This window comes from Bos grunniens, chromosome 22, assembly GCF_055505025.1.
Source record: "Bos grunniens cultivar Pamir isolate PY7600 chromosome 22, Bosgru_T2T1.0, whole genome shotgun sequence".
In the NCBI taxonomy this organism is placed as follows: Eukaryota; Metazoa; Chordata; class Mammalia; order Artiodactyla; family Bovidae; genus Bos; species Bos grunniens.
Window position 1 is genome coordinate 46,037,660 of NC_141186.1, and position 18,847 is coordinate 46,056,506.

The 18,847-nt window shown below is 43.7% G+C and overlaps 1 long non-coding RNA gene across 16 annotated transcripts in view; it reads right to left on the bottom strand.

Moving 5' to 3' along the window:
- LOC147348371 (uncharacterized) overlaps window positions 1–18,847 on the bottom strand; it is a 200,031-nt gene that overhangs the window by 103,354 nt on the left and 77,830 nt on the right. For 8 of the 16 annotated variants that reach the window (XR_015151525.1, XR_015151511.1, XR_015151526.1 and 5 more), the window contains one exon: window positions 1,482–1,552. The exons of the other annotated variants lie outside the window; for them this stretch is intronic. This is a non-coding gene — a long non-coding RNA (uncharacterized LOC147348371). The remainder of the gene's footprint in view (window positions 1–1,481; window positions 1,553–18,847) is intronic. 16 annotated transcript variants of the gene reach the window in all.

An 18,847-nucleotide genomic window follows, 5' to 3' on the forward strand; every position in this document is an offset into this window, starting at 1 on the left:
GAGCTGACATGATGATTCAGGTGTCTGGGTGCCCGTTGTAATCCTTTATCTGTTCTAACACAGTTCCTAGAGGCAATTCTGTCTCCTTGACTGGCTCTCAGAGGTTTCATTTCTGTAGTTTATTTTCCATTTTGGCCTGCATTCTTCCATGTGTATCCTAAGCCTATTTTTATAATTGTCTTTTAGTTATTGGATTGTAAAAAAAAAGAAAGTAGGCCTAGGCCTAACCCGTGAGTGTGTTTCTGTGGTGTGTGTGCAAGCATGTGTGTGTGCGTGTGTATGTATGTTTCAAATCCCAGTCAGTTTTTACTAGCAGTTTCTATATAATGTTTGAGCCCATGAGATTCAGGGTGATTGATCCTTCTAAATGTTCTCCTCCTTTTAAAACTGCATACAAAAGAATGACCAGTTCTGTGGAATTTATTGTTACTAAATCTCCTCTCCATTTGCTTAATTGTATTATTTGCCTGGGGGATGCTGTTTAAATGTGGAGCCAAGTCAGCTAAATGAAACATGATCCTGGCTCAAGAAAATAATGATGTGTCTCTTTTGCTAAATAACAGTCTCCCCCCTCATCTGCAGATGCTTGGAACCACACCCTCATTTTCTGGAGGCCAGAGAGGGTGGTGCCCGGCGTGGTCTTGGGTGTCGAGGGCATTGGCCAGGGAGTGGGCAGACCAGTGTCGCAGGAAGCAGAGCTTGGGTTGGAGACCCAGAAGATGCTGAGGACACCGAGTGACTTGGACAAGTGGGATCCTTGGGCTTTCCTCTGCTCCTGGATTTAGGCCAGGTCTTGTCCCTGCCCAACCAAGAAGCTGAAAACCAATGCTATTGGGTAGCCATTTAGTTGAGAAAATGGTCAAGGCTGGAAAAGGTTCGAGGCAATCAACTGCTTCCTTTATATCAAAGATCACAGAGGGGTAGTGGAAGGGGCTTCCCTGGTGGCTGGTGGCTCAGTGGTAAAGAATCCACTTGCCAATGCAGGAGACACGGGTTTGATCCCTGATCTGGGAAGATTCCATGTGCCCTGGAGCAAGTAAGCCCGTGTACCACAACTGCTGAGCCTGCACTCTAAAGCCCAAGAGCTGCAACTACGAGCCCACGAGCTGCAACTATGGATGCCTGCGTGCCTCAGAGCCCGCGCTCTGCAGCAAGAGAAGCCACCACAATGAGAAGCCTGGGCACGAGGAAGAGCAGCCCCACTCGCCACAGCTAGAGAAAAGCCCACACAGCAATGAAGACAGCACAGTCAAAATGTAAAGACAATGATTAAAATTAACATCTAGCCTCTTAACCCCCTTTTTAAAAAATCACTGGGACTCAGTACTTAACATTTCTAGATTAGTGGTTTTTTTCCCAATCATGTCATGACACAACCCATCACAGACAACCATTCTCAACTTTTTAACCTTCCCTCTTGGGGTCCTCTGAAATCAAATAAGAGCAGGGGATGCATCCCAGGTCACTCGATTAATACTTACCAAGTGTCCACGGCGTGCCAGGCGCTGGTCTAGGCTCTGGGGACGTGGCAGCAAGGCCTGCTTGTGTAGAACTGACGTTCAGGGTCAGATGGGGTAAGAAAAGACAAATCAAACACATGGGTGATGTTATGAATGGAAAGTGTTATGGAAAAAAATCAAAAGGAGATAAGGAGGGCTGGGTCAGGTAGGGCTCCTGTGTTAAACAGGGTGGTCAGGGAAGCCCTCCCAGAAGAGGTGAAGAGGATGAACCTTGTGGTTTGGGCTGCAGGGAGAAGTTATAAGTGGCTGCTCAACTGACAGTCTTGAATGCTAGTTGGGATCAGAACTGTGGTAACAAATGTCTTCTAGACCTAAGCCCCTGAGTGTCTGACTCATTAGGTCTAAGCAGAGTCTGGCCATCTGCTTTCTAGAAAACCTTAAGGCAATTCTGATGTGAAGGTTGAAAACCTACTTTAAAATATATGTATTTTACTGTGAACTTTCTGTACTTTGAAAGCCAAAAACATTGTTCTAAGAATTAGAAATTTCACATTCAGAAAGGACTCTCTGGGAGGCTGCCATTTTGTTCGCAGTTACTGAGTGCTTGCTGTTTTGGAGCTCATTCCCCGTTCACTGTCTTATCTGATCTTCTTGACACTCTCACTGCTACAAAGGGACCGACTCTGGGTTCAGAGCTCAGCTCGCTTCACCGCAGGCCTGGGGTGTGGACTCGTGAGTGTGAGCGTCTGCTCGGTCTCTGTCCCATGAAGGCTGCCTCCTTCATCTCTCTGAGCCCAGTTTTTGCCAAGGCCAGCTAGACTCTTGGTAAAACATTTTCCCAAGAAAAGTTTCTGGACCAACTCCTGGGTGTTAGGCCTTTGGGAAAACTCACTTTCTGAATTAAAAGGGACCTCAGAGATCATGTAGCTGCGCAGGAGTAGGAAAGGTGAGTCATGTCTGCCATGATCCTTTCCCCATTACCTCTGTACCCATGGAAACCATCAGTAAAAGAACCTAGATGCAACCTCAGAACCCTCTTAACTCAGGGCACTAGTTAACAGCTACTGATGTAGCCAATGTGGCCCACAGAGAAGAAACTTCTTTGCCATCTGGACTATTCCTTCCTAACCCATCAGAAAGCCAGGACCCAGTGGGGTCACAGTTTATCAAAGACACATGGTTAGTTTGTACCACAGCTGGATCTCATATCAGATGATAGCTTTCTTTTTCTTTTTTTTAATACAAGCCACTTTAAGTGGCCTAGGAATCTCATCCTTCAAACTCTGGTATGTAAGATACATAGCTATAAACAACCATCAGCCATGCTCAGCTTCTGGATGAAATCATTTCTGCGCAGTGGCAGCAACATAACATCTGATTCCCACTTTGGAGCTATGCCACATTCTGGGAGGCAGCAGAGGACCGAGGCATGAGTGCCTGTATGGTCCTCCCTTGGTCCCTGTGCTCTCTGGTGGCATCTCTTGGTGCTTCCCCATGGTCCGGTCTTCAGTCATCAGCCTTCTGCGAGCACACTGGTGCCTGAGTCCACATTCCTCATCTTGTCTGATCATTGGCCTGGACCTCAGGGCTGCTGCTAAGTTATTCAGGATTGCCATCCGCAAGGTCCCATCACATCTAACTCTCCTTCGGCTACTGGCCCTGGTTCCTTGTTATCATCCAAGGATGTGGAATATTTCTGTCTGTGTGTCTGAGGGTATTCTGTGAGGCTGTCTCAGGCTCGATTTGCCTTGTCTATCATCTCAGATCTTGTGCGTCAGCCTGGGGACCCTGAAGTCTCTTCTCCCTCCACTGGTACTCAGCATAGTATGGTGGTGGGGAGGACGGAGAAACCGGCCTCGGGTCCCCCTTCTGTCAGTGCATGGATAGGCTGGTATCCGTGTGCCCATGTTCAGGCTTGCCATTCACCTCCTGAGACCTTTCCTCTCACCAACCAGACTCATCCCTCTTCTTCTCCCACATCTACTATTATCCAGAAGTTCCCTCCTCGCACATCTCACACTGCGTGCTAAGTCGCTTCAGTCGTGGCCTATTCTTTGCAACCCCATGGACTGTAGTCCAGCAGGCTCCTCTGTCCATGGGATCCTCCAGGCAAGAATACTGGAGTGGGTTGCCATGCCCTCCTCCAGGGGATCTTCCCGACTCAGAGATCTACCCATGTTTCTCGCTTCTCTTGTGTCTCCTGCATTGGCAGGCGAGTTCTTTCCCACTAGTGCCACCTGGGAAGCCCTTGGGAAGAACTGAAAAAAAAAAAAAAAAGGTTTTCGGATTTCAAAAGCCAGGAAGAAATTCTTATTGCTTTCTCTGTTCCCTTATCTTGTCCTGAGGCAATGAACTCAGGGTGGCCTTACTTGAACAGAAAGAAAGGGAATGTTGCAATATTCCAAAACATTATCTTCTCACATTAAGTTGCCTCACAAGTCTAGATTTCAAAACTTGCCTACTGACTTTCAAACTACAGTCAGTGGGCCAGATCTGACCTGTTGCCTATTTCTGGATGGCCTGCAAACTAAGAATGGTTTTTATATTTTAAATAGTCACATTGGGGCTTCCCTGGTAGCTCAGTGGTAATCTGTCAGCCAATGCAGGAGACACGGGTTTGATCCCTGATCCAGGAAGATCCCATATGCAGTCGAGCAACTAAGCCCGTGTGCCACAACTACTGAGCCTGTGCCCGAGAGCCCGGGAGCCACGATTAATGAAGCCCGTGTGCGTGTCTCTCCCAACAAGAGAAGCCACCGCAGTAAGAAGCCCGCACACCACAAGTAAAGAGTTGTCCCTGCTCCTTGCAACTAGAGAAAAGCCCGAGCACACCGGAGCAGCCAAAAATAAATGAATAAAATTATTTTTTAAAAATATAGTCACATTGAAAATTATTGTGAGGTAACTATAGAATATCCCTTATTTGCATCATGGTCCATAAATCTGTAATTATCCAACTTTCTGAGAAAAGTTTGTGGACCCTGGGTTAGAACCCTGGGTGGGAGGGGGCGCATTTTATCTCGGCTCTCTGAGATTATGGGGAAAGGGGTTCCTGGTTTGCCTTTGCTTATTCACATTCCAACTCTTTAAAATAAAATATCATTGACTGCTCTGCCCATACCAACTGAACTCTGTTCCAGGTTGGTTGAAAAGAAAGAAAGTTCAGAAAAGCTAATGAGGAAGAACCTTCCTAATAAAGGTCCCCCTCAGCACGACTGCTGCCCTCAGTCATCCCCGGGAGCAGACGCTGTCTCTCTGGGGAGCTGCTTCCGACCAGCAGTGACATGTGGAAAATCTACTGTGGATATGAAGTTTCCTGCCCGTAAGCTTGTATTTTGGCATTGTCCCATAGAATACATTGGGAAACAAATGTAATTCCTCCAATTTGGTTCTCCCGACAGGAAAATATGTCACTCGAGTCAAAGAATAATATATGTTGCTATATATTTTTAATAAAATGAGCAAATTGTTTCTGAGTATTTGGAAGGCTTAATTCTTCATTTGCTAGTTAATTTTGAAACCATTACAGTCCTGTGCATTACTCCCTGCAAAGACATGAAATTAACCGTCATATTTTCTGCTGAGGTCTGAAAGTTGAGCAAGTTACTGTTTGACCCAAATAAGCTTCTTTCCCTTCACATTTGCTCTATCATTAACCTCTTTTTGAGCCTGCAGTAAAAGTTACATCATGATCGGATTCAAGGAAAGGTTTTGTGTAAGCCAGGCCTAACATGGATATTTATTACTGGGCTAGCGGCTCGGGAGTCACATTGATTTGGATAATTTGTTCACAATTTACGCTGTGACTATTTCAGACTCTTGAACACAAACACACGCTCTCCTGTTAACCAATTGCCAGAGTGACGGGCACAATAACTGCCTCTGAGAGCTGGGTTTTGCTAAGATCTTTGAGGAAATCTTGTTGGCGTGGCTGATCTTTGCTATGAGCTGTGAAAATTCATCTTCTTAGTTTTCATTAAGTTGCTGATCATGCCACTTTGACTACTTGTACTTACTGTAGAGTTAGTAGCAATGATGATAATGAAGGTTATCCTTTATATGTGCTCAAGCCTTTATATCTATCCTCTCTTGATCCTAGGACGCCCCGAAGACTAAGAACATAAATACCCTTTCTATTTAAAAGAAGGGAACACCAAGACCCAGAGAGGGGAAACAGATTGGTGGGGACTACACAGCTAAAGTGGCCAGTTCCTCTGTTGTCAAGCTTTAAATGCCACCCATCCCCCACCTTTTGGATCGTGATATCTCTTCTTTTGATTTGCTGGTCAACGTTTGAGGGGACCAGATGACCCCCATTGTCATCAGATAGCCCGAGGGTATTTAAGGTGCCTGAGAATAGAGTGTTTATGGAGTTTAGAATAGACTTAAGCATTTTAGTCCTGAATTTAGAAGCAATTTTACTTTTTTTTGAGGTTTTGGTCAAACCACTTGAGGCAAAATAGAACTTCTTTGTTCAAAGGAAATAGACTTTTTAAAGTCTTGTAAAATAGACCCACAATGCTTTTTGGGACTCAAATAACTCTGACCCAAAACGTTTTAATAAATTAAACATAAGTGGATTAGAAACAGACAGGTTGTCTTTTCATGAAATACACCCAGGCCAGACTCAGAAGGAGAAGCACAGAGAAATGTGTTTAGGGTTTCTGTGGACACTGGCAGGCACACAACTTGATCTTCCTTTTCTTTCTGATAACGGAAGGGAGATGAACTCTGCTATTATTTCTGAGTCTATTTCTTTGTGCCTTTCCAGTATGCATCTCTGAATGGGGCCGTGTGTAACCCCTTGTGGTACTGAATTGTGTTATCCCCACCTTCAATGGGTAACCTTTAATCAGGCACAGGAGGTGGGGGTGATGGTGTGTGACTTGGCTGTGTCCATTATCCTTGCTCCGATCTGAAAGATGTACAAGTAACATCAATAGCAGGGTAGTGCTGGGGGGTTTTGGTGGGTTGTAAGTAATTGGGAAGACTGGGGGATTTAGAGTGAAACAGACTGGGGTTAATCCCAACCCTCCCCCTCACCTGTTACACAAGTAAGCCATGTGATCTTTGTGAACCGTAGTATCCTCAGCTGTACAATGGAAACAATCACAGTCTATCTATCAGTATTAACTGGGTGATCTATGTCAAGCGTGTATTTAGCAGGTGAACAGCACATAGTGGGGACGCGAGAGATATTCAGTGTCTGCCTTATGGTGGATGTTGGCTGCTTTTACGTTGCCTCCATGGTCCTTTTCTTACTCATAGCACCTGATTTTCCCTTGGGGAGCCTTCTTCCCTTACCACATGGAGTCATGCTGTGAATGTCAGTTAGGTGACCTTTCCTCAGGAGAGAAGGGAGTGGGCAGGTGGCCTAAGATAATAAATTATCTCTCCTGGAATCTGATGCTGGAGCCAAGAGACTCAAGGGCTGAAGTGTTTAATGGTTTTTGCTGCCTGGGGAATATATATGTATGTATGTATGTGTCATTTTTAAAGTTAAGATGTGCCATTGTTACCCAATGTATGTGTTATTTATATTGCTGAATTAATTTCTAACTGATAAATTTCATCATCGGTATTATCACACGCCTTAGGTAAAAACTAGAAGGCCAAATGGTACATGAAAAGATGCTCAATACCACTAATTATTAGAGAAATGTGAATCAAAACTCCAGTGAGGTACCACCCCACTCCGATCAGAATGGCCAACATCAAAGAGTCTACAAATGCTAAATGCTACAGAGAGCGTGGAGAAAAAGGAATGCCCCTACACGGCTGGTGGGAAGGTAAACTGGTGCAGGCAGTATGGAGAGCAGAATGGAGGTTCTTAAAAAACTAAAAATAGAGCTTCTGTATGATGCAGCAACCCCACTCCTGGGTATATAGCTGCAGAAAGCCGTAAATCAAAGATACACGCACCCCTATGTTCATGGTGGTGCTATTCACAACAGCCAAGACAGGGAACAGCCTAACTGTCCACTGACAGATGAATGGATAAAGAAAACGTGGTACATATACACAGTGGAATATTACTCAGCCATGAAAACAATGAAATCATGTCACTGGCAGCAACATGGATGGATCTAGAGGTTACTAAAGTGAAGTAAGTCAGACAGAGAGAGACAAATATGTGATACCCTTTATATCTGAAATTTTAAAAAATGATACAAAATAACGCATATACAAAACAGAAATAGACTCACAGACATTAAAAAAAATTATGGGAAATTAAGGGGGAAAAAATTAAGGGAAAAAGCAGGGGACAAGGGACAAACTGGGACTTTCCAGGTGGCTCAGTGATAAAGAATCTGCCTGCCAATGCGAGAGATTCAAGTTTGATCCCTGGATTGGGAAGATCCCCTGCAGGAGGAAATGGCAACTCACTCCACTATTTTTGCCAGGGACAATCCCATGGACAGAGAAGCCTGGCAGGCTACAGGCCAGGAGGTCACAAAAAAGTTGGACATGACTGAGCATCTGAGCACACACAAGAGATAACTTAAGGGTCTAGGATTAACATATATGCACTACCATATATAAAATAGATTTAAGGGCCTAGATCTGATAGATAGAGTGCCTGATGAACTATGTAATGAGGTTCGTGACACTGTATAGGAGACAGGCATCAAGACCATTCCCATAGAAAAGAAATGCAAAAAAGCAAAATGGCTGTCTGGGGAGGCCTTACAAATAGCTGTGAAAAGAAGAGAAGCAAAAAGCAAAGGAGAAAAGGAAAGATATAAACATCTGACTGCAGAGTTCCAAAGAATAGCAAGAAGAGATAAGAAAGCCTTCTTCAGAGATCAATGCAGAGACATAGAGGATAACAACAGAATGGGAAAGACTAGGGATCTCTTCAAGAAAATCAGAGATACCAAGGGAACATTTCATGCAAAGATGAGCTCGATAAAGGACAGAAATGGTATGGACCTAACAGAAGCAGAAGGTATTAAGAAGAGATGGCAGGAATACACAGAAGAACTGTACAAAAAAGATCTTCACGACCCAGATAATCACAATGGTGTGATCACTGACCTAGAGCCAGACATTCTGGAATGTGAAGTCAAGTGGGCCTTAGAAAGCATCACTATCAACAAAGCTAGTGGAGGTGATGGAATTCCAGTTGAGCTGTTCCAGGTCCTGAAAGATGATGCTGTGAAAGTGCTGCACTCAATATGCCAGCAAATGTGGAAAACTCAGCAGTGGCCACAGGACTGGAAAAGGTCAGTTTTCATTCCAATCCCAAAGAAAGGCAATGCCAAAGAATGCTCAAACTACCACACAATTGCACTCATCTCACATGCTAGTAAAGTAATGCTTAAAATTCTCCAAGCCAGGCTTCAGCAATATGTGAACCATGAAGTTCCTGATGTTCAAGCTGGTTTTAGAAAAGGCAGAGGAACCAGAGATCAAATTGCCAACATCCGCTGGATCATGGAAAAAGCAAGAGAGTTCCAGAAAAACATCTATTTCTGCTTTATTGACTATGCCAAAGCCTTTGACTGTGTGGATCACAATCAACTGTGGAAAATTCTGAAAGAGATGGGACTACCAGACCACCTGATCTGCCTCTTGAGAAATTTGTATGTAGGTCAGGAAGCAACAGTTAGAACTGGACATGGAACAACACACTGGTTCCAAATAGGAAAAGGAGTACGTCAAGGCTGTATATTGTCACCCTGCTTGTTTAACTTATATGCAGAGAACATCATGAGAAACGCTGGGCTGGAAGAAACACAAGCTGGAATCAAGATTGCTGGGAGAAATATCAATAACCTCAGATATGCAGATGACATCACCCTTATGGCAGAAAGTGAAGAGGAACTAAAAAGCCTCTTGATGAAAGTGAAAGTGGAGAGTGAAAAAGTTGGCTTAAAGCTTAACATTCAGAAAATGAAGATCATGGCATCCAGTCCCACCACTTCATGGGAAATAGATGTGGAAACAGTGGAAACAGTGTCAGACTTTATTTTTTTAGGCTCCAAAATCACTGCAGATGGTGATTGCAGCCATGAAATTAAAAGACGCTTACTCCTTGGAAGGAAAGTTATGACCAACCTAGATAGCATATTCAAAAGCAGAGACATTACTTTGCCAACAAAGGTTTGTCTAGTCAAGGCTATGGTTTTTCCTGTGGTCATGTATGGACGTGAGAGTTGGACTGTGAAGAAGGCTGAGTGCCAAAGAATTGATGCTTTTGAAGTGTGGTGTTGGAGAAGACTCTTGAGAGTCCCTTGGACTGCAAGGAGATCCAACCAGTCCATTCTGAAGGAGATCAGCCCTGGGATTTCTTTGGAAGGAATGATGCTAAAGCTGAAACTCCAGTACTTTGGCCACCTCATTCGAAGAGTTGACTCATTGGAAAAGACTCTGATGCTGGGAGGGATTGGGGGCAGGAGGAGAAGGGGACGACAGAGGATGAGATGGCTGGATGGCATCACTGACTCGATGGACGTGAGTCTGAGTGAACTCCGGGAGTTGGTGATGGACAGGGAGGCCTGGCGTGCTGCAATTCATGGGGTCGCAAAGAGTCGGACACGACTGAGCGACTGACCTGATCTGATCTGATATATAAAATAGATAACCAACAAGGACCTACTGTGTGGTACAGTAAACTGTATGAGTACAGTTGGATTTTATAATGACCTATGAAGGGAAAAGAATCTGAGATATATAGATATAGATATAGATATAGATATAGATATAGATATAGATTTGCTGTACATGTGAAACTAACACAACATTGTAAACCAACTATACTTCAATTAAAAAAATTCATAGCAGGCAACATACATACAAAAAATAAAATATAAGTCTGAAACACAGTGTAAGGGAAAAAGAAAATACCATAAAAGAAAACAAAATTTATCCATAAGCCTTTAGCCTGGAGATAGCCTCTCTTTAATATGTTCATGGAGAAGGCAATGGCACCCCACTCCAGTACTCTTGCCTGGAAAATCCCATGGGTGGAGGAGCCTGGTGGGCTGCAGTCCATGGGGTCGCAAAGAGTCGGACACAACTGAGCGACTTCACTTTCACTTTTCACTTTCATGCATTGGAGGAGGAAATGGCAACCCACTCCAGTGTTCTTGCCTGGAGAATCCCAGGGACGGGGGAGCCTGGTGAGCTGCCATCTATGGGGTCGCACAGAGTCGGACTCGACTGAAGCGACTTAGCAGTAGCAGCAGAAGCAATATGTTCATAAATATACTGTCTTCACATATGTGAAGTTTGTATTTTTTGTATGTTTCCTTGAAATTATGGTGTATGAACACTTATAAACCTTTGAAGATGATGTCAGGGAGAACAATGTGTGGGAAAGTCTTTAGAGTCAAGGTAAGGACTGGTTTATAGTCTTGGAAACTTGAATAGAATTTGTATCTTGCTGTTGTGTGAACATTGTATAAATCTTAATTATGTTGAATTGGTTCACAATGCTCTTCAGGTCTACTATCTCCTTCTGCTTTTCTGTCTATTCATTATATTAATTTTTGAGAGTTTGATATTAAAACTCCAAGTAAAGATTTTAATTTATCCACTTAAAAAATAATTGTAATATATGGTGGAACTATATGTATCTTTGTTCTGTGTTTTCCAAGTCTCCTGTGTGTTAATATACTTTCATAACTTAAAAAATTAAAAATGAAAAAAAAAAGAGAAAAAACAGTCAAGGTAAGGAATTATTTGTGGAACTCCAGGGCGTAGAATCTGTGGAATTCTGAGTCGACATTTATGTAGGAACTCAGTCTTAGTCTCTGGAGTATGGCTCTGATGGTCACCTCAGTTCATGCCCAAGAGTACCACTTCTCAAATCCAAAGTGGTTATCCAAAGTTGGCCATCTCCAGTTTTGGGGAACTCTGTCCACCAGATGGATAAGTGATAGCTTAGGAGATGGATGGTCAAAGGGTGAGGTGTTGAACACACTGAGATCCAAAAGATAGTGGGCTGTTGCTGGAGCCACCCCCTCTTTTCTGAATACTGGACATATATTCTTCACAATCGGGACATATTGGACACAGGAGTTACATCCCAAAGAAGCAAGTAAGGTAAAATCAAAAGTAGTCATGGCTACAATGCACACTGGACCGGTGACTGCTCTTTTGGTAGAACTCTGACTGAAGTGTTAGCTTGCCTCAAGAGACTGGTCTTTATGAACTAAATGTCCAATGCTAGAATTATCCGCACTTTGATGATTCCCTGCCTTCCCTCTTCCTCCCCTTTCTTTTATACCCTCAGGTGTAAAGCCAAGACCAGACAGGCACCCAGCAATCTCACACCTTTCATCTTGTACTTCCTCCAGGGCGTATATACATTAGCATGCCAGCTGAAACCATGAGTTCCTTTTTTTAAAGTTTTAAAAGGAATGGTAAAAATAAAGACAAACCGCCCATGTTCTGCTGAGCAATCGTAGTCGGAGTCTCTGAGGTGGAGTGTTTATGTGTGCAGCTCCCCTGGGCTGTGCTTGGAGAGGTGGAATTTTAGATCTAAACTGCAGACTCAGAGCTGCCAGCCTCAGAGGCCGTAACCATAATAAGACAAGTGTGTTAAGTGGTCCCCACCAGTAGGGGGGCATCAGCCTGCAGAACTGGCTTCAACCAGTACCTCCCAACCCTCCATTTAGAGGGTTCTTCAGTTCCTGTACAAATCTCAGGGCACTTCTTTCCAGAGAGCATCAAACCCAGTTTTGTCAGACATCTATCTGGTATTTAAAAAGAAAATTGGGTCATAAGGGACATCTTTACCATCTTTATTACTTGGACCATGGATTTAATAGACTCTGCAACGTTTGTGAACGTGATGGATAGTACATCAGTCAAGTGGCCATTTTCCTTAGAGTCATCACTGCCCTACTGATATTGCCCTTTAATGGAAATTAGTTTCAAATTAGCCTACATCTCTCTCATTTTGAAGTGTTTTAAAGAAGAATTTCCTCGAACTGATAAAAATTATTGTGTATCATTCTCAGCAATTATAAGCTACTTACATGAAAAGCATTTAGCAAGATATATCAACTGTGCCCTCTAAGGAGTGCGATCACAGCACAGGTTAGCTGAGAGGCTGTGACTCTGGGAGCTAGTGTAGTGCAGTGACTATGTACCTTGGAGCTCGACTACCAGGGTTCAGATCCTGACTCTGGTGTGACTTCACACCAGTCACTGTATGTCTCTGAACCTCGGTTTTCTCATTTATAAGGTGGGGTTTATAATGGGGTAAGCTCATGAGTTTGTGGTAAAGATGAAATAAAGTATTATGCAAAGGACTTATATATCATAAGCACTCCAAAAACAGTACCTGTTTATTACAGTTGGCATTGCTGTGCTGGTGGTGCTTGTTAAAACTATAAATGATGTGTGGGACACGTCCCTGGTGGTCGAGTGACTAAGACTCTGAGCTCCCAAAGCAGGGGGCCCGGGTTCCATCCCTGGTAATGGAACTAGACCCCACATGCCACAACTAGAAAAGATCCTGTCTGTTGCATCTAAGATCCAACGCAGCCAAATAAAGAAAGAAATAAAAATAAACATTATAAAAATACCCGACAGGACTTCCCTGGTGATAAGAATCCACCAGCCAATGCAAGGGACACGGGTTTGATCCCTGGTTCAGGAAAATTCCACATGCCTCGGAGCAATGAGGCCCACGTTCCACAACTGCTGAAGCCCGAGTGCCTGTGCTCTGCGACAAGAGAAACCACAGCAAGGAGAAAGCCGCACAGCACACCAAAGAGCAGCCCGCACCTGCCACAGCTAGAGAAAGCCTGCGTACAGCAGTGAAGATCCAGTGCGAACGCAATAAAAATACCAAGAGAAAACCGATAAAGAATGTGGAATCTGTCGTAGAAACGAATTGCTCTGGTCTCTCTGTGTGATAAGAAAATATTTCTTTCTCACTAAATATACTTTTCTAGATTTCAGAAACTCATTTTTGTCAGCGTCCTCTGAATTAAACACTTGCTGAGATCATCGATGTATTAGGAACACGGTGAGGAGCTTCGTGGGCCCGCACATTTCCAGAGGAATTGGGGCTAAGTGGTGAGCACACAGCATGCTTTCTGACGTGGCACGTTGTAGGGCAATGGCTCCAGTAGCCAGTGTTCCGCAGCCCAGAGGAGGAGCAGTGGCCGGGTCGGTGTGGTCAGGGGAGATTTTTTAATAATAGTGGTCTTGAAAGATTTTAAACAGAGGGAGAGGAACAAAGGTGGTATTGCAAATAGGAAAGTACCAGATGCAGGTAGGCAAGGACAATGTTTGTGTATAAGCAAGAAGTACATTTAGTGGCACACGTGAATATGTTCCACGAGAACAAGTGGCTGCAGGCATGGGGAGAGCGACACATCCTAAGGATGCCACACAGATTCTAAACACGCTTCTCTCTTCATCTTAGCCCTGGCTCTCCCACAGAGGTCGTTTCTCACAAGGAATTGCCTTGCCCAGTGGCAAAATAGCTGTAGAAGCATTGCCCTCATTCTTTCTGGTTCCAGTGGAGTAGGGGAAAGACTTCTGGTCCTTATCCCAACCAAGCAGACCAAGGTCTGATTGGGTCTCGCTGGCTTCAATTAGATCTTGGCTGGCCTATCCCTGGGTCACCCACTGTGGCCTGGGGAATGAGAGATGACTGTCTCAGGTAACACTTGGTTGACTTAAGTTGGGAGAGGATAGACCCCCAGTGCAAAATGGACAGTAGCAGAGAAATACCAGATTCTTGTGGAGAGCAATGTTTTTCACCAGAGGGTGGTTTATCCTCTCTAGGGTTATTCTCTCGAATTTGATACCTGATTTGCCACAACCTGAAAGTCAGGAAATCTATGACATACCTTGGGGATACTGAGTTCACTTCTCTGTACTCTTTTACACTAAAAAATAAAAGTATAACTGGCAACAGTCGTCCAGGTCAAAATGAGTAATACTGGGTTTACTACATGCAAACCATAACCCCCTTTGCCCCTAAGAGTACTTTGTTTTTTAGAATATGAGGGACAGGATATGACTGAACAGGCCATAATTGCTGCTTTCAAGTTTTTTCAGGACTGCAGCTAACTCATTTTCTCTGATCTCCTCGGTTCTTTGAGTCATTCTGGAATTGGCTCTCTGTGTTTTAGTGGCACTTGGCTTCCTCAAAGTTGAAGAGGTAGAGTCAGGGACTTCAAAAGGCAAACACTACTGAGAAGGATTGAACTACATTTTAAAAATCCGTATTTTTATATCAATGAAAATTCTCCTTATTGTCTCCTCCTTGGAAAGCTTATCCAGTTCCTTCTGGCTCCTTGGAAAGGCTTTCTCCAGTGCCTTACTGCATGGGACATTTTGACAGCTGACTCCGTGCAAGATGGGTTACGATTCCTCTTTCACTGTATCCAGCCCTTTTTTGGCCGAGGACATGATAATGAGAACAGTGATGAATATGGTTGAAGCAAGAGTACTATTCAGCACTCGCTATGTTAAGAGCTTGGTACTTATTACCTAATTAATCATCACAATCACACTGCTAGGTTCATCCTGGTATCTCAGAAAATGAATCAATGAGTGGATAAATTATTCCTCACATTTAATAATCTCTTGGGCAGGGAGTAGGTACAGTGGTAAAGAGCGTGTGTGTTGCATTCCTGCCAACTTGGTTCAAAACTTGTCTTTACTATTTATGGCCTGAATAAATTGGGGCAAATAATTGAATTCTGAGTCCCAAGTTTCCTCAGTTGTAAATATTAACTTTTTAATAACTTGGTTGTGAAGAGTTGACTTATTGGAAAAAACTCTGATGCTGGCAGGGATTGGGGGTAAGAGGAGAAGGGGACGACAGAGGATGAGATGGTTGGATGGCATCACTGACTCGATGGACGTGAGTCTGGGTAAACTCTGGGAGTTGGTGATGGACAGGGAGGCCTGGTGTGCTGCAATTCATGGGGTCACAAAGAGTCTGACACGACTGAGTGACTTAACTGAACTGAACTGTGATGCTTGAGTAAAAATGTTTGCATGACTATTTATTACTCAGTAAGAGATAACTATTATTAATTAATCCTTTTGTGCTCCAGACTAGACTTCTACACAGTTAGTTCTGCTGTGATGGCTGTCTTATAATTTCACATTTACTTCAGTGAGATTGATATATTAGGGAACAATTTGAGCGTAACGCGAATGTTACACTTGGGTCTGCTGAATATTTTGTCCAGAACAAACATTTGGTAAACTCTGGAGACTGCACCCAGCTGAACAAAGACATGTAGGAATTCACAAAATGCCCACCCCTCCAACACCCCTCATCTCCCTCAGGTCAGGGAGGCCATTGTCAGCCACACCACCTACAGTGGGCACTTCAACTTTCCGTCTGATTTCAGATAATCTGCTACTGCACAAGAAGCCCTCCCAGGCTGCAACCCTTCCCACACCCATTTCCACGGGGGAACACTAGGCCTTTTTCAAGGTAAGTGAAGTTGCTCAGTCATGTCTGACCCTTTGCGACCCCATGGACTGTAGCCTATCAGGCTCCTCTCTCCATGGGATTTTCCAGGCAAGAATACTGGAGTGGGTTGCCATTTCCTTCTCCAAGAGATCTTCCTGACCCAGGGATTGGACCTGGGTCTCCTGCATCGTAGGCAGACGCTTTACCGTCATGTTAATTATAGTACTATGTATTCTTTAACCGCTAAACACATGAACAAATGTGGTGCCATTTTTATAAGATTCATGTCTTAAAAAAAAAAAAAATGTGTCCCTGATGAAGATTCTGAGTGCTGTGCTTCAACACCTTTTCCCCTCCCTAGGTCCTGAGGTTTTTATTGCACAACTTTCCATAGCATGCCGATTCTTTTGGAATACACGTGCTGTGTTACAGCAGTGCTGACGATACTGGCCATTTGTCTGTGAAACACTGCTCCCATTCTCAAAGAGCGGTTGCAGTTACATAGAGGGTCTTGTGCCACTAAGGTCTGATTCAGATCATTGGCGTCCAAGCCCCGAATGCTAATGGTTTAACTTCAGAACAGGTGTGCTGTGCAGGATTATTCCTTGGTTTCTCAAGAGAAGCTAAAAGGAAGCCGTGGTTAGCATAGCCTGGAATGTACTGACCTTTCTTCACAGGAAATTGCCGTAAGAAGAGCTTACCAGCACTTTCATTTCTGTCTTTTCATCTCGTGTGTGTGCTTGAAGCCCTGAAGATGGGCAGGTGATACTATCTTTCTGCTTGAATTGGCAGCTGCTTTTGGTAGTAACGATGCCTCACATCAATACAGTGCTTTGATATTTTTACAATGCACTTTTATAATTAATTAGTCTTCTTTACAATTTTAAATAACTGGGGAGGTTGGGAAGACTGTCTTCTTTTTGTTATGGAATGTGTGGGAATAGCACATAAATATGTATGGCTACTTTCCATTTCATGTCATGGCAGATACTATTAGTCAATCCTAAATTTCTTTTGTTGCTGAGCTTGAGTTCTTCTTGAGCCAGTACTCTACAGAGCTCCTACCAATGGGTTGGCAATAGGAAAAGATATATATATATATATTTGCCTTCTAAGGTCTAGACTTTTGAGCTCCTTAGGGCAGAATGTATCTCGAGTCTCCATCACAGTACGCATGAACAAATGTTTAATGGGGTGAACTGAGTGCCTGAGGAGACAGGCAAGGCAGGTTAGGTGGTATTCTCATGGCAGGGATGTCTATATTTTGCAATGCATGTTAGGCAGGGGGATATTAAGAATGTGCTATGGAAAAAGAAGCAGACACATAGAGAACAAACTAGTGGTTACCAGTGGGGAGAAGGAGGGGTCAAGGGGCAAGAGAGGGGGAGGGGTTTAAGACCTAAAAATTGTTATGTCTAAAATAAGCTACAAGGATATACTGTACAACACAGAGGATACAGCCAGTATTTTGTAGTAACTATAAATGGAATACAAACTTAAAAAATTGTGAATCACTCTGCTGTACACCTGTAACTTTGATAATATTCTACATCAACTATATTTTAATTTAAAAAAATTTAAAAAGAGAATGTGCACTTAGCTGTAACACCCTCAGGCAGCTAATTCCCTAATCAGGAAGTTGGACCCAGGGTGAAGGAGCCGGTATTCTGATCAGAAAGCCTATTTAGCTCTCTTTAGGTCTTCTCTCCATACTATGGGCTCTGGGAATTTGCAGAAAGAATGCTAGAAATGGGTTTCCCTTGATAAAATGAGCGGCTTGTCCCCTCATGGTGCTGAGTGCTTGTCCACAGCGTGGTGAGCATTAGAAATGGGTTCTCATTGGTGAAACTAGTATAGTTAATACATGTGGATTGGTTGAAATATACTAGGGATAACGTCTCCTTACAGTCAACAGACTATCGGCACATCTATAAGTCAGTCTTTCACACTGGCTGTGACTGGTGCTCCTTCGAAGTCACAGAGCTGGGGTCTCACCAGTTTTCCAGTCCAGACTGTTTGGTAACATCCTTGCCTATTAACGCCTGTTTATAAAGGGCCTTCCAGTGCGGCAGATTTAGGCTGAAACTTGTTTTCAATAGGAAACTTGTGGGGTAGAGCTAACCCTCACTCACATTTAATCAATCATTAACAGTTATATGTGGAAAAAACAAACAAAACAAAACTAATGTTTTAGCACGAGTAGCTTAGGCAGAGAAAGCAATGGCACCCCACTCCAGTACTCTTGCCTGGAGAATCCCATGGACAGAGGAGCCTGGAAGGGTGCAGTCCATGGGGTTGCTAAGAGTCAGACACGACTGAGCGACTTCACTTTCACTTTTCACTTTCATGCATTGGAGAAGGAAATGGCAACCCACTCCAGTGTTCTTGCCTGGAGAATCCCAGGGACGGGGGAGCCTGGTGAGCTGCCATCTATGGGGTCGCACAGAGTCGGACTCGACTGAAGCGACTTAGCAGTAGCAGCAGCAGCTTAGGTGTTTCAATCAGTAAAGAATCTGCCCACAATGCAGGAATCTCAAGTTCAGGAAGATCCCCTGGAGAAGGGCATGGCAACCCACTCTGGTATTCTTGCCTGGAGAATCCCATGGACAGAGGAGCCTGGTGGGCTACAGTTCATAAGGTCTCAAAGAGTCGGACATGACTTAGCTACTAAACCGCCACTATTCAGAACTCTAAAGTTACACACAGAATTAGGTACAATCTGGAGCAGTCACCCACATCACTGCTCTCTCCCTAGAACTATATGACTTTTTTTTTTGGTGGGGCCGCCATGTATGGTGGTGCATGTGGCGCACTGCCCAAGGGCTGCATCTCTAAGAAATACCATGTATATCAATGATAGTGGATGTTAGGATATTTATTACATGCATTTTCTGGAAGATAACAATAGAATGCTTTCTTCCCAAAAATGTAGTGATCATGACAAGTGGAAGTAAAGACTTCTGAGGGAAGGGTTGCCTTCTAA